Raw genomic sequence first — 14,663 nt, 5'->3', positions numbered from 1 at the left:
TATCTATTCACTTAGAATATCTTGACGTGGAACACTTAATTTATATTTTATTATATTTCATTATTTTTAGGTGTGGCCACCTAGGGTGTGCCAAGAACCTCCTCTTCTGTTCCTCTGGTTCCCCTGGATAAACTCCAGATACTGTCAATTCTTGCAAGTCAGTGATCGATGCCCCTGTGAAGTCATTTTCCTCTTTTCCCCCCGCCCTTCTTTCCCCCAGTTTGGTGGGTGGATGAAGTGGGTTAGAACAGCAGGGCAGCGGTACCAGGATGACCCTTTGAGAGAAGGCACTAATTTCTTTTTCAGATTTTAATAAAAGTCTCTGGTTGAACAGTAACGGTTTGGTGTAACTGGTAAATATTACTGAAATAAGGTATAATAATTAGCTAAATTGTAGGCTAAAAAACTTTTTCATTGAAAGTCTTTTTTCTTTTGACTATTTACAGAATATACGATATAATGACCCCTTCTGCTTGGGTTTTGTCCCCCCCCTGAAGAAGACCCTGGAGGTCGAAATGCATTGGGGTAGCATGGGTGCTATTTGTAGCTTTTGAAATATTGATGTATTTGTAAACTGTTCCTGTAACTATCTTTGTACCAAATGTTGCATATATCCTTTACCCATCGATATGCTGTAATCACATATACCAGAGTCCGTATTTTAAATTTATGACGGCGATTAAGCCTTTGAACTAATAAAATAAATATATTTTTACAAATTTATTTCTTCTTCTTGTCGCTGCCTGAAAAACCCAAGGGGAACCTGTCCTTTCATTCTTTTTACATTATTATAACTTGCAATTTTTTGTAAACATGCATGTATCAAAGCATAGCATACAGAACACAGGAACTTACAAAGTTAAACTTTGAAAAGTGAAGACAATATCAGACATGAATATGTACAAACTGTGTTGATGTTGCCTTCATCACATGGGGTGTCACCCCTGTAAAAGCCAAATTTGGAAGATGCACACAGATTGTGAATCAAATCGGCCATTTCCCTCCTGATCCCATGCCTAATGTCAAGATATGCTATCTCCCATCATGGGGGATCAATGTTTTGGGGATGCAACCCCTTCATCTCAGCCACTTTAGTAGAAAGGTAGGGGTTGCACCCACAAAACGCGTACATTGATCCCCCATGATGGGAGAAAGCACATGTTGACACACTGTGTGCATCTTCCAAATTTGGCTTTTCTAAAAATATAAGTGTTTTTGAAAAATGAAAATGGATGGTAGCTAGTTTTGGGTGTTTCAGATTCTCCCTAAAACATCAATGATGATCTTCATTTTTTGTTGAACATCATTGATGTTTTTCTTGATATTATCTAAATCGCGATTGTTCTTCCACAACATCCACATCACCTAAAAATAAACCAAAAAAACCCCACTGTGGTCTCAGACACTCACCTGTTGTGGTGCCAATTTTCGCCAATTTCTACAATCTCTACCTCCTCCTCTGCTTCTGGTGTTGGTATTTCCCCTTCTTTGGGAGGTGTTGGGTCCCTGGTGTCCTCAGACATTCCGAGTCTTCTCTACCCTATGAGAATGTAAAAAAGGAATACTTGGCACACAGATATTTGAGGGCAGAAATAGGAACATGAAACATTGCTTGGGAGTGTCGTACAATTGTGTTTTTTGGTAGAGTTCAAAGCTGAAAACATTATTTTTGACACTTTCTGAAGCTGGAATACTTACCTGTTTTGGGAACAAATGTAGTCAATTGCAACTTGCCAAAACATTGTTTTTGGAGTGGGCTAACGAACGATGTTTATTACAAACGATTGAACCCATGAACATGAAAGTGGCCAGTTTAAACTGTACAACATTAAATCAAAGCACATGGAGCAGTATGCAAGCAATAATAATAATATGAACACATGACAACTACTTACTTTTTTGAAGAACTCGCTTGATCCTTCTGTACTGATCTTGCTCCCTCAGTTTCAGGTCTGACCAGAGTTTCTTCAGTTGATCCATGGATCGTCATACCCCAAAATTCTTCTGAAGACTCTTCACAACTTTAATCATGATCTTGACCTTTCTAACATTTGGGTTTGGGTAAGGTCCATACTTCCCATCATAGTCGTTCCACTTCAATATGTCCACCATCTCCTACATCTCTCCAAAAGACATATCTGAGGCCTTAAATTTCCTCCTCTGGGATCGGGACGTTTCTGGCTCCGGGCTTTTCTCGTCTTCCTCCTCCTCCTCATTACTAGTATGCTTTGTGCGCACCTGCTGTGTCTCCGCATATGCTCTCCCTACTGCGCCAAAAGAGAAGGAATTGGGAATAGACTAGAAAGAATGCCAGGGCAGGTGGAGTTTCACGCATGCACACTGTATATAAACCACAACATGCGTGTGTCGTACATACGATTTGTGAGCAGAGAGAGGAGCTGACGTGCTGATCGTTCAAACGAAGGTACAATTTTAACTTGTTACATCACTAGCCTATACTGCTTCTAGATTGAGGCCTATATTGGGACAAGATTAGGAGAGTTTAGCCTGACATTAGGGTTTGTCTTGTGTTGTGTCTTGTAGATAATAATATGGATGGGTTTAACGACCACAGCTTTCTCCCCCTGTTCATTGACAAGTACAGGGAGCTGCCCTGTCTGTGGCAAGCTAAATATCCCCACTACAGCAACAAATTAAAGAGGCAGGCAGCGATGGAGAAACTGCAGACATCACCTATTTAAGAACGAAAATTGGTGGCCTGAGGAGTACATATCTGAGGGAGCGCAAGAAGGTGCAGGAGTCAATGAAAACTGGAGCAGCAACAGATGAAGTTTATGTCCCCAGGCTGTGGTACTATGATAGGCTGCATTTTCTGTCAGACCAGACTGAGGTCAGGGAATCCCTCTCTACTCTTCCTTCCACGCTTCCTTCTACGCTTCGTTCCACCCCTGCTGAGGCTTCCTACACCAAACCTGGGACTTCCAGTCAGGAAGGTGTGGAGGAGCCCAGCTTGAGCCAGATATAGTATGGTTCTACATATTTTTAGAGTAAAAATGAATGATGTTAACTTGATTGTTTCTCACTAATTGCTTATTTTATAAAGTGTTTTACATATCAATAGACAGACGTGGCCAAAATATATGAGCCAAGAATGAAAAATGCTGGGCTCAGAATGATAGTCTTTTCTATTTGTTAACGATTTGCAACAGTCAAGAGCTGAAAATTGTGTGTGTTTGATGAACCTAAAACTATGTCCCTTTTTCATACAAAGGAAGACCTCAGCCAGGAGGTGGCTGTGGAATGTGGCAGCCAGGAGGAGGCAGGGGTAAGTGTCAGCCAAGAGGTGGGCAGGTCTAGGAGCCTGACTCAATCCCAAGTCCCTCCCATCCGCCTTCCACCCAAAAGGGCCAGAAAGAGGGGAATGTGGAGGAGTCAGCGCTCAAGCTAATTGGGTAGACTTCTGCGGCCCTCAAAGCCACCCCCACATATCAAGAGGCCTTTGCCGCCTTGGCTGCGTGCAAACTGGACCAAATGGAGGAGGGGCAATGCCTCATATGTGAGGAACTAATATTCAAAACTTTAAATAAGGGTTTGAAGGGCCAAATGACACAAACAACACACTTGTGTGATTTGGATCATGCTCCTCCTTCTGCCACACCTCCAGCACCACAGCCACAGCCTTCAAGGAAGTATGGAAGGAAGACCAGAGTGTGATGACCTGGGTTCAGTCTGGTCTGACATAAGATGCCGGCTCTTGTATGACCACAGCCTGGGGACATAGATGTCATCTGCTGCTGTTCTGGGTTTCTTGGACTTCTGGACCAGACTGTTCTCTCTCAGATATGTACTCCTCAGGCCACCAATTTTTGCCTTTAAATAGTTGGTGTGTGCCCTGGGGGCCAAAGGCTTTGCTAATTTCCTCAGTTTCTTCAGCGCTGCCTCCCTCTTTGTTTATGACACCTAAATAAAGGTTTTTTTTGTTCAAGAAATACTTGCCTATGTTTTTCTTCAAAAAGGACAGTTTATTTGTAAGTAGGCAGGTACATTTCAAAAATACAAAGTCAAATTAAAACAAGGGGCACCAACACCAAACAACCTCCTAGAGATTACAAAATAAAACAATAAAAGAAAAAGATAATAGTGGTGTTATGGTAAGTTGACACACAAAACACACCAAAAAAATTACGAAGATGAGCAAAATGTCAAAAAAGGAGAACTTGATTAAAAAAACAACCACAAAATTTAAACAAAAAATAAAATAAAAAATGATTGCGGAGATCTGACAAATTAAATCATTGTATTCATGAAATCAGGAAAAAGAATAAAGAAATAAGTTTTGGAGAAGTGTGTGTGAATATGAGCAGCAAAACAACTTCATTCTTGTAGCATTATAAAGAAAAAGAGAATGCGCTGCATTAAACAATTTTTAACATTGCAGCGTGATGAATGTGCTATATCGATTACGAACGCTAGTTTTACCTGAGCGCTTCCGTCTCAGAATTTATTCTGAGCATTTGTCCGTTGGACTAGGCTACACAGGATCGGAATTGACGCGCATCGGATCATGTTGTCGGAAAATGTTATATCCAGCTCTCAAATTTTGTTGGTTGGACATTCCGACTGAAAAGGTCCAATGGAGCCCACAACACGGTCCGATCAGACATTTTCCGTCGGAATGTCTGACTGTGTGCACAAGGGCTTAGTGTACTTCAAGACAAGTTTTGTTAGTACAGCAAAGTGGAAATAATACAGACAACTATAACAAACATGTTTTTGCAGGATTCAATTTAAATGTAAGCGGATATCAACACTATGCCATCATATGGCCACAGAACTTTGTGGCAAAGCAGTTCAGTGTACCTCATATTAAATAATTTATAATCTTAGTGTACTAAAATCAAAATTCTAGCTCTTGCAGTATAAAATATTAAAGAAATATATAGCACAAGAGGCAGGTGCAATTCTACTTAACACTTGACATCCTGAGCTCAAAACCATGCTGCCTATACTTTCCACATACCTGGAATTGCATATACAGTACTGTGCAAAAGTTTTAGGCAGGTGTGAAGAAATGCTATAAAGTAAGAATGTTTTCAAATATATATATAACATATATTTTAATTTTTAATATTTATCAATTTACAAAATACAAAGTGAAAAAACTGAGGAAATATCTACATTAAATCAATATTTGGTTTGACTAATTGTTGGCTTCAAAACCAGCATCAGTTCTTGTACACGCGTACCAAGAAGGCCTAAGCAACTCAACTATGCATGAAAACAGGTGGAGAGAAATGTGCAAGTGCTCTGGACTTATCAGTCAAAATTTGAAATATTTAGCTGTAGCAGGAGGTAGTTTGTTTGTTGAAGGGCTGGAGAGTAGTGCAATAATGAGTGACTTCAGGAAACAGCAAAGCATGGTGGAGGTTCCTTGCAAGTTTGGGGCTGTGTTTCAGCAAATATAGGTGGAGATTTGTTCAGGATCAATGGTGTCCTCAATGCTGAGAAATACAGGCCGATACTTACCCATCGCCACACCAAATATTGATTTGATTTGGATTTCTCTTCTGTTCATTTACTTTCCATTTAGTTAATTGTTAAAAAAAAACACATCCCTAAAGCTTTGCACAGTACTCTAGATAATGTAGGTATCTGAGCACGTGTAGCACATCGCACCAGCATATTTAATACAAAAAGCTTCACTTATTTGCAAGATCATTCTTTCTCCACTTTTAGAGGAGATTTCATGTAAGGTATTCTCTAATTTCCTGATCCATCAGGTGCCCTACAAACACTAAAGATCATAATCACACGACTGCCTCTCTAGAGTCCTCAAAGCTACAGTGAAATCATAAGCTGTATAGATTTAGCACATGTTAACTAAACTCTGCCAATGATTAAACCGATGTGACCCTGGCTCTGGTAATGTAAAAACATGTTTATTGTTTATATAATACATCTATGGTTGCCTTTGATGTGGCCTTATTACTGTACTGCAATTGCAGATTTACAGTAATGGATTATACTGCAAAGGATACTCTAGGCCAGTGATGGCGAACCTTGGCACCCCAGATGTTTTGGAACTACATTTCCCATGATGCTCATGCACTCTGCAGTATAGTTGAGGATCATGGGAAATGTAGTTTCAAAACATCTGGGGTGCCAAGGTTCGCCATCACTGCTCTAGGCAAACACAGTGTGCACTGAGCTGTTTGGAGAAGGGATTTACTTTTTCAAGCTCAAATATATTTAATATTTAGTTTATAAAGCACTTTTATTATAAACAATTGCTATGTTTTTTTTCTCTCTCCATAAAATACTGTGCCTTTTTTCATCTTAGTGCTATTTCAACCTCTTTCAACTTCTTCCTGTCTGCATGATCTCTATGCAGTTTCAGTTGCTCCTCCTTGCTCTGGACCAGCACCTGATGGTGACAGCAGTGGACCATGCCTAGACAATGTGCTCCACTTGTTTTCCCAACTGACAATCTAAGTTGATTCCTGACATAAGCATGACAACACGCTGAAGCTTTTGGATGATATATCTATATGCTTCCTGATTCTGGTAATTAAACACTGTGTATCCCTTTGGATATCACACTAGTCAAACAATTCCAACATAGAAATCAGGTTTTGCCTGCTGACTGCCTCGTTTGCCTTATGGACTGGGCTAACCTGCTTACCTCTGTTGCAATATTGTGGAGACGAGTTGTGGCTGCATTGCTGACCTTAATACCTTACAAGCTCATTGTAGCTTGCCCTCCGGTAAGCGTTCAATTTATGTGGTGGTGGATCACTTCACAGGGTGCTTCTGTGTGATTAAGGGATTTTGTCACAAATTGATTTCACATTGAATCACTGTTTATGGACTAATTTGTATTCACTATTGTTGTTTATTCACTGGACAATCATTCTGATTCCATTCATATGGGTTTTATCATTTTTTTATTTGTTTTAAGCTGAGCCTTTTTCCTCTGTTTCTGTTGGTTTGAATTGTGCATATCTCACAATTTTTAGCTGTGGCTGTTCACATTGATTTTTATTTAGATTTATGTAATATTTTTAGCGCAGTATTTTTTTTTTGTTTTCTAGATCACTGTATTATATACTCTGCACTGCACTATATACTCTGAACTGAATTATATATACTATACAGACTGCTCTATATACTCTGAGCTGCTTATATATATTATATGGACTGCATTATATACTCTGCAGAAAAATTGGGCCTTAGGTGTTGGTGGTGCCAGATCGTTGTAACCCCTCACAGTTACTCTTTTTTGGCACAAGAATGGGCCCGCTTAAAGGGACCAATGTATAGCTACGAAGGTTCGTGGGATCATGCCGACCTGCCACAGTATAATGATGGCGGCTGGTTGGCAAGTGGTTAAAAATGTGTTCAAAAATTTAAATTGCATGCCCCAGTCAAACAGGTGCAGAAAAATTGAGCCTTGGGTGTTGGTGGTGCCAGAACACTGTAACCACTCACAGTTACTCTTGTTGAGTGCAGGAATGGGCCCTGCTGTTAAAAATTAAACAGGGGCAGAAAAATTGGGCCTTGGGTGTTGGTGGTGCCCTAAACCAAAAATATTGTTGGAAGCTAGCTTCGAGATTCAGGAATAGGATGGGCAGCATAGGCAGTCTTCAAGGGATCCCAGATCCCTAGCAAATTCAATCAGTTACATCAGCATCAGGGGCTTGATAGCTGCTGATCCAGCATGATTTATTTTTTAAATGTAAGCCTATCAACGGAGTCTGTGGACAGGCGTACTCTTTGATCCATTACAAACCCTCCAACAGGACTGAATGTCCATACAGAAAGCTCACTGGATGCAGGACAGGCCAGTAGCTCAATTGCATATTGAGCAAGTTCTAGCCAGTGGTCCATCCTCAAGACCCAGTAACCCAGTGGATGCTCAGTTGGAAAGGTCTCCAAATTTCCTCTTTCCCCTAGATATTCCTGCACCATATAATGGAGACGCTGCCAATGGTTGCTTGAACTTATTAGCCCTGGGCGATGAAGATAAAGGCATTGGTCAGCCAGCCATCTTCTCCACCGCTCTTCAGGGTCCTTTCGCAGGCTTTGCAGAATGAGGGAACCCATGCAAAGTAAGTTTGCAGAGGCATGAGAATCCTCTTCTTCCTGTGTGTTTGGCAGCCCCGCAGGAATACTATCTGCATAAAGGAGGCCTTGAGAGGAAAGGAAGTCCTCCTCTTCCTCCCGCTGTTCAGCCTCAAGTGCTCTGTCCTTGATTCCATGAAGTGTGTTCTCCAGCAGGAAGACTAGAGGGACAGTGTCACTGATGCATGCATTGTCGCTGCTCACCATCCTTGTGGCCTTCTCAAATGGTGACAGGACAGTGCATGCATCCTTTATCAGTAGCCACAGGCAAAAAGAAGCCAAGCTCCCCTGAGCCTGTTCTGGTGCCATATTCACACAGGTACTCATTGATGGCCCTCTGCTGTGTGTGCAGCTGCCGCAGCATTGCCATTGTAGCATTCCACCTAGTGGACATTGTATGACCGGTGAAAATGCCCACAGGCTTTTCTAGCCTGCCTCAGAAGATCTTGTAAGCATGGGTACCTGGTCACCACCAAATTCATGGACATATGCCAAGCATGGAACATGTGTCAAGTGTTCCTGTTGGAGGGCGGAGACCATCTCTGAGCCTGCCCCTGCAGAGCTGACAGAATTTCTGCTCCAGTGTGGCTTCTGTCCCCTAGACAGACCAACTGAAACACTGCATGGCATATTTTAGCCTGACTGCTTGCATAGCCCCTTGAACGCGTAGGGAGTACCGCTGGTTCAGAAGACAATTCTGCAGAAGCGGCCATAGAGGAAGAAGATGAGGAGGGGGTGGAAAAGACAGATTTGGTAGAATAACCACCAGCTTTTTGGAGTCTTGGTGGCGGAACAAGCTCCAACACTGAACCCTGTCCCGCATCCTTCCCAGCTGCCAGCAGAGTTACCCAGTGCTCCGTGAAGGAAAGGTAATGCCCCTGACCTGCTCCCTGTCCAACGAGGCCCAAACATTTCCTTTCACATGATGGTAGAGTGCTGGAATGGCTTACCTGAAAATAAATTTCTTTTGGAACCCGTCACTGTGGTACAGCACATTCCACAAATTCACAAAATGGGGCAGAGTTTACCAGCTGAAAAGACAACAGTTGTGGTGCTAGCAATTTGGCCCAGCTAGCATTTAGACGGTGAGCATGTGGATGGCTGGGACAGTATTTTTTTGCGGTTCAGCAACTGGAGTAGCAAGATTTGCCTGTTAATATCAACTGGTGGTGTACTGCTAGCAGATTGGCTGCAAGTACTTGTGGCACCTATTGCTATACCTTCATTCCTCTCTGCAGGTTTTTGAGAGGACTTGAGGTAAAGTAGGGATTGAGGTCCCAGATGAGGAGCAAGGGAAAGTCCACTTTTTTATGATGTGGGTCTTTCAGGCGCTGTTGCCAATGGACTAAATGGCAGGTCATCATATGTCTTGTCAAGCATGTGGTGCCAAAGCGGGTGCTGTTCTGGCCACGCTTGATTCGTTCAGACATAGTATGCAAACAGCAACATTGCAATCTACTGCACGTGTCGAAAAAAGCCCATACCAATGAACTTTTGGAAGTCAGCGGGGAGCACCCCACACCTGTGGAACTCTGTGGTGTGATGCAATAGGATGGCTGCCCTATACAGTGTATATACACTATATGAGATTGAGAGAACTTGAGCTAGATTAGGCAGGTTAGTTAGTGGCGTGCAGGCAGTTTATATATATATATATATATATATATATATATATATATATACAAATATTAGACTGCCTCACCTGAATGCAATATATATATATATATATATATATATATATATATATATATATATATATATATATATATATATATATAAACTGCCTGCATGCCTCTAACTAACCTGCCTAATCTAGCTCAAGTTCTCTCAATCTCCCCGTATCACATTACATATGGCCGCTGTGCAAGCAGAGATACAGGGAAGTATTCCAATACTGACCTCCTTCGTGACTTTGAGTTGTAATGTGACTATTAGCTGCAGATAAAGCTGGTGCTGAAAGAGGTAAGTCTGTTACTCACTGTCAAATAAGGATAGTTCATTGTATGCCCAACCCCAGGTTTCCCATAAATTATGCAAACAGGTTTGCAGTGAGTCCAAAGGAACCTTTGACTAGTCTACAATACAGATTTATTTGCTTATCCCAGAAGTTAACTTTAGCAACCAAGAAACCTCACTAAAGTTGCACTTGACAGTAAAAAAGGGGTCAATTCGACATACAGTAAATGAATTAAGAATGCATACAAGTTCAAAATATATTTTGATTTATGAATTGAAAGATAAGCTTAATAGAAGCAACAAGTAGAACACATCAACAGTAAACTTACTAATGCCATTTACTAACAAAATATTCAGCAAAAAATTTTAAACATGGAATCAGATTGGTGTATCTTGGCAGTATGTCTTCTTCTTTACTCCAGTTTGAATGATCTGTCCCATACATTTTGCTTTACCAAATCTATTCTCTTTGGGTATACTGCAATAGGAAAGATAGACAGATATAGAATGATATAGTAGTATTTTAGGAATCTGTCAAATCAATTTCTTTTGTCTACTTATTGGAACACTATACATTAAAAGTGTTAAAGAATATAGAGGAAAAATGTGCTGTGGTTAGACAGAACTATACCAACCATGTCTAAAATATAATTGGCTTTCTTCATACAATGTCATCAGAATGTATTGTTGTGGAAAATCTGAAATAGCTTCATGACAGCCATTGCATGGAACATCATGTACTGCCACAGTCTGCTTATTAGCTTCAGATACTACACAATATTATTTAACTGTTCATAAGCCTAGTTCTGCAATATTGATAATTTTTAGTAATATTGCAGAAAAACATATATACCATAGTTATTTTTTATCAGCTTTCAACAATCATAAAGCCTTACCAGAACATAATGCTTTAGGTATAGTACAAGTTGTTAAAGTACAGCATATTACATTCAGTATGACCATGACTATTTCATTTTTAAATTGAGTAACAAGATTATTTGACAGCATTAACTTATAATAAAATCAATGAGTGATGAGTGGGAACATGAGGGGATGAGGAGTAATGGAGTATGAAAGAGTAAATAAAAAGTAAGATGATGTGTAAGACAAGTGGTGATATAGTTAGATATATTTTACCATTCTGCAGTTTCAGTGAGATTCAGTAGCAATAATTTGTCCTTGTTTCTAGATACTATGGTAATATCAATAAGGTCACATTTATGAAATAGAAAAATACATTTTGATTGGCTGGGTGTGGACTAAGGATCCTATAGCACAGGTTTCCCTTTGGCAAGAAATTCTGTCTGGGGAGGGGGGGGGGGGAGGGGAAATGTTTATTGGTATAAAATGCAGGTGCCTAGAGATCGTGCAACATCAACTGACAAGTACACAGAATGGCCCAAAATGCAGGTGTTATATTTGAATTCTGGGCCATTCTGATGACAAAAATGGTAACATTTCTTGGTAGTATCTAAGTCCACTTACTTCCTCTTGCAACCCACATGTTCATATTGGCCCATCAATATGATGGATTGCAGCACTGGCCTATAGGTTTGTGCATGAGGCAGAAGGTCTGACACCAACCAGGAGGTGCCTGAAATAACAATGGGGACTTGAAGGCTGCTGCGGCTGTGTAGGTGCAATTCTAAGTTCTTGCATGTTATACCTATTAGCCTTTAATTTCCCCCATGAAATAGTTAATTTAAGCATGGATGCAACCAAAAACTTTTTTTTCATGTAAATGTATTAAATTAAAGCAGCGTCACAAGTCCTGGATTTTCTCCTCTTGCTAGCAGCCATATTGAGAAAGGGAGTGTAATACAAAGTAGATTCCAAAATGATTTCCAAAACTAGATGATCATGATTTTTACACTGATCACTTCATAGACCCAGTTTAGGGGTATCGTGAGCTCTTTCATATCAGATATACCCCTCATATCAGCTATACAGAATAAAGGAATGGTGAATATACTGTAGATAGAAATATTAGGCAAATATTTCCATACTGAAGAGAATTGTCCAAGTCAGATCAGAAAGCAAAAGGTATTTCTTTAGCATGCCTGTACAGCAGGAAACAATTACCTGTATGCTATTCTGTATGAATAAACATGGCATTACATTTATAACTATTTATCATCGGAATCTCCACTCCAAGCATAATTATATAAAACATTGCACACACAGACCTGCCATGCAAAAAGTGCATATCTGTGCATTCGCACTATAATAACCCTAGCACTGCTTGCAGTATGGCGTTTTTACTTTTTTAGTATTTTTTGCAATCCTCTACAATTATATCAGTGTGCACTTTATGTGATTTTGTGAAATTGCCAGGGGCAGGCGTTGACAGGCTTCCATGCGCAAATGCGGCTTTCTTTTTATGTAAATTTAAAGGTCATTCAGAATTCTCAAAGCGAAGTTCTACGAAAAAGTGGAACTTCTGCTTATCTGATCCCAACCTCCAATGCCACATTTGGCACCTTTCGGGGGGGGGGGGGGGGGGTACATGTTTTTCACAGTGGGAGAGTGCAGCGGGCTTTACACATGTGCAGTAGGGACCCAGCCATGCACATAGTATATTGTTTGTAGAAAATTTGTTGTTTGCACCGAATGCTTTGCTTTAGTACAATGGTCTCCAAACTGATGTGACCCTTTGCTTGCCTTTGTCTGGCTCTTGGGGCACCAATCCTCCCACTAATACAAGGCACTATTTCTCCTACTAATAACAACAATGAGGCACTATTCCTTCAATTGACACCAACAGTGGCACAAAATTCCTCACACTTTTACTGACACCAACAATGGGAGATAATTTCTCCCTTGACACGCTACTATTCCTCCCACAGACCCCAACGGTAGGGTGCTTTTCCCTTAACTAATATCAGCAATGGGGTGCTATTCCTCCACACGTGCTATGTAATTTCCTTACTCCCAAGTCTGAGGCTCCACTGAAGCTGGGGCATTTTCCACTACCACTGGCCATAGTTCAGCCCCCATAAAGTCCGAAGGACAATAAATTGGCTCTTTGTTTAGGAAGTATGGAGACCCCTGCTTTAGTATATCAAGTTTACTGAGTCATCAGAGCAGTGACTCTTCTCAGTTTTCAGTCAAACAAACTGATCCTCAAAGCAAACTGCTAAGGTGTGTAGTTTCTTTTGCTAACCTAAAAAAAAATATATATACCATATATATTGTATTCTGCCTTGTAAAAACAAACCGCAAGCTAGAAATGCTAAATGGTTCTACACAGTTATTTATTATGGACATCATATTTGCATCTAGTCTTTTGATTTATAGCTCATTAATATATAAGTTTTTGAACTACAGTACAATTATTACTCACATTTTCACAAATATATCCCCAAGAAATGTGGAGCGTGGCCAAAAAAACTGAGAAAATTCAAATGATATACTTGTGGTCTAAATCAAAATGAACTAATGAGCCATACAGAGGATTTCAAAGAGATCTGCTTTGCAGAAGATAAATGTTATTATGGAGGTGCCAAATTAATTTGACATTAGAAAATGGTTTCAGAATCTCAATTTCTTTGTTATTTTATTTCAAGAACATTCAGCTTGATTTGTTTCTTTTTTTTTTAATACAGTGGTGTTACATATTACTTTGAGTCAAACCCATTTGTTCTCATATTCATAGCTTTGTGCCTTAGAGAAAGTGTTCATTCGCATATTCATGAATTAATATAAAATATTGCTTCACTGTATTGTGATATTTCATGGAATAATTACATTAGGTTTGTGTATAGATATATGGTAATGTGTTCACTGATCAACATACACAATAGTGAATTGGCACGGTAATATTACCCTCCCCAAGTTGATAATTAAAGCTGGATGCATGCATACCAAAAAGTAATGGTTGACTTTACCAAAAGGGTAACTTATAAAGAATATGTAAACCTTCAAAAACATCTCTAACTTCTCCAGTAGGGTTAACAGTCAATAGACAACCTATGTTATAACCAGCCAAACAACAAATTAGTGAATAAATACTTTTTTAATCCTGCAGTCACATGCAGGTCACATGCATGCTGCCTCGAGTAGTTATTTGAGCATTGCAACTATGTTTATTTCTTATGCTGATTTATTAAGTTAATTGTTAACAGTTATGCTGCCACCATACGGTCATTGTTTTAACTACATTCGATTTTCTTTGTATCCTCCTTCCTAAAACTAACGTAACTTCCTTCCTCTATGTGAATGCCTACATTGTTGCATGTTTAGGCTCATAAATAAATACATAATTGTTTTACCTTCAAACACTGGAAAAACCAGCATCCTCCACCGCATCATATTGTTTTCAAAAACCATTCTGCATGCAATTCATTTATTTGTGGATGCCAAGTGTTTGGTGAGTTCAGCTATCTGATGAAGTTTGTCTGCAGTGATTGTCTTTGCTACATGCAAGCCAGACATAGAGGTCTCAGGAAGGAATCAGTTACTACTGAAACAATTTTGCAGGGGTGGAGGACAGTGCCTAGTTGAAGTGGGTCACATGTGCCACCAGACTTCTTTAGACCGTGAAACTCCCTGGATGAGCTGCCATGATGTCAGCAAAGGAAGGAACACAAAGTGATGGCTTTAGTATTCACAGAAATATGGAGCAT

This window comes from Lithobates pipiens, unplaced genomic scaffold, assembly GCF_037356315.1.
Source record: "Lithobates pipiens isolate NorthernLeopardFrog02 unplaced genomic scaffold, aLitPip1_a1.2 Scaffold_3, whole genome shotgun sequence".
In the NCBI taxonomy this organism is placed as follows: domain Eukaryota; kingdom Metazoa; phylum Chordata; class Amphibia; order Anura; family Ranidae; genus Lithobates; species Lithobates pipiens.
The sequence above is the reverse complement of the archived record's forward strand: the minus strand, read 5'-3'. Positions refer to the sequence as shown.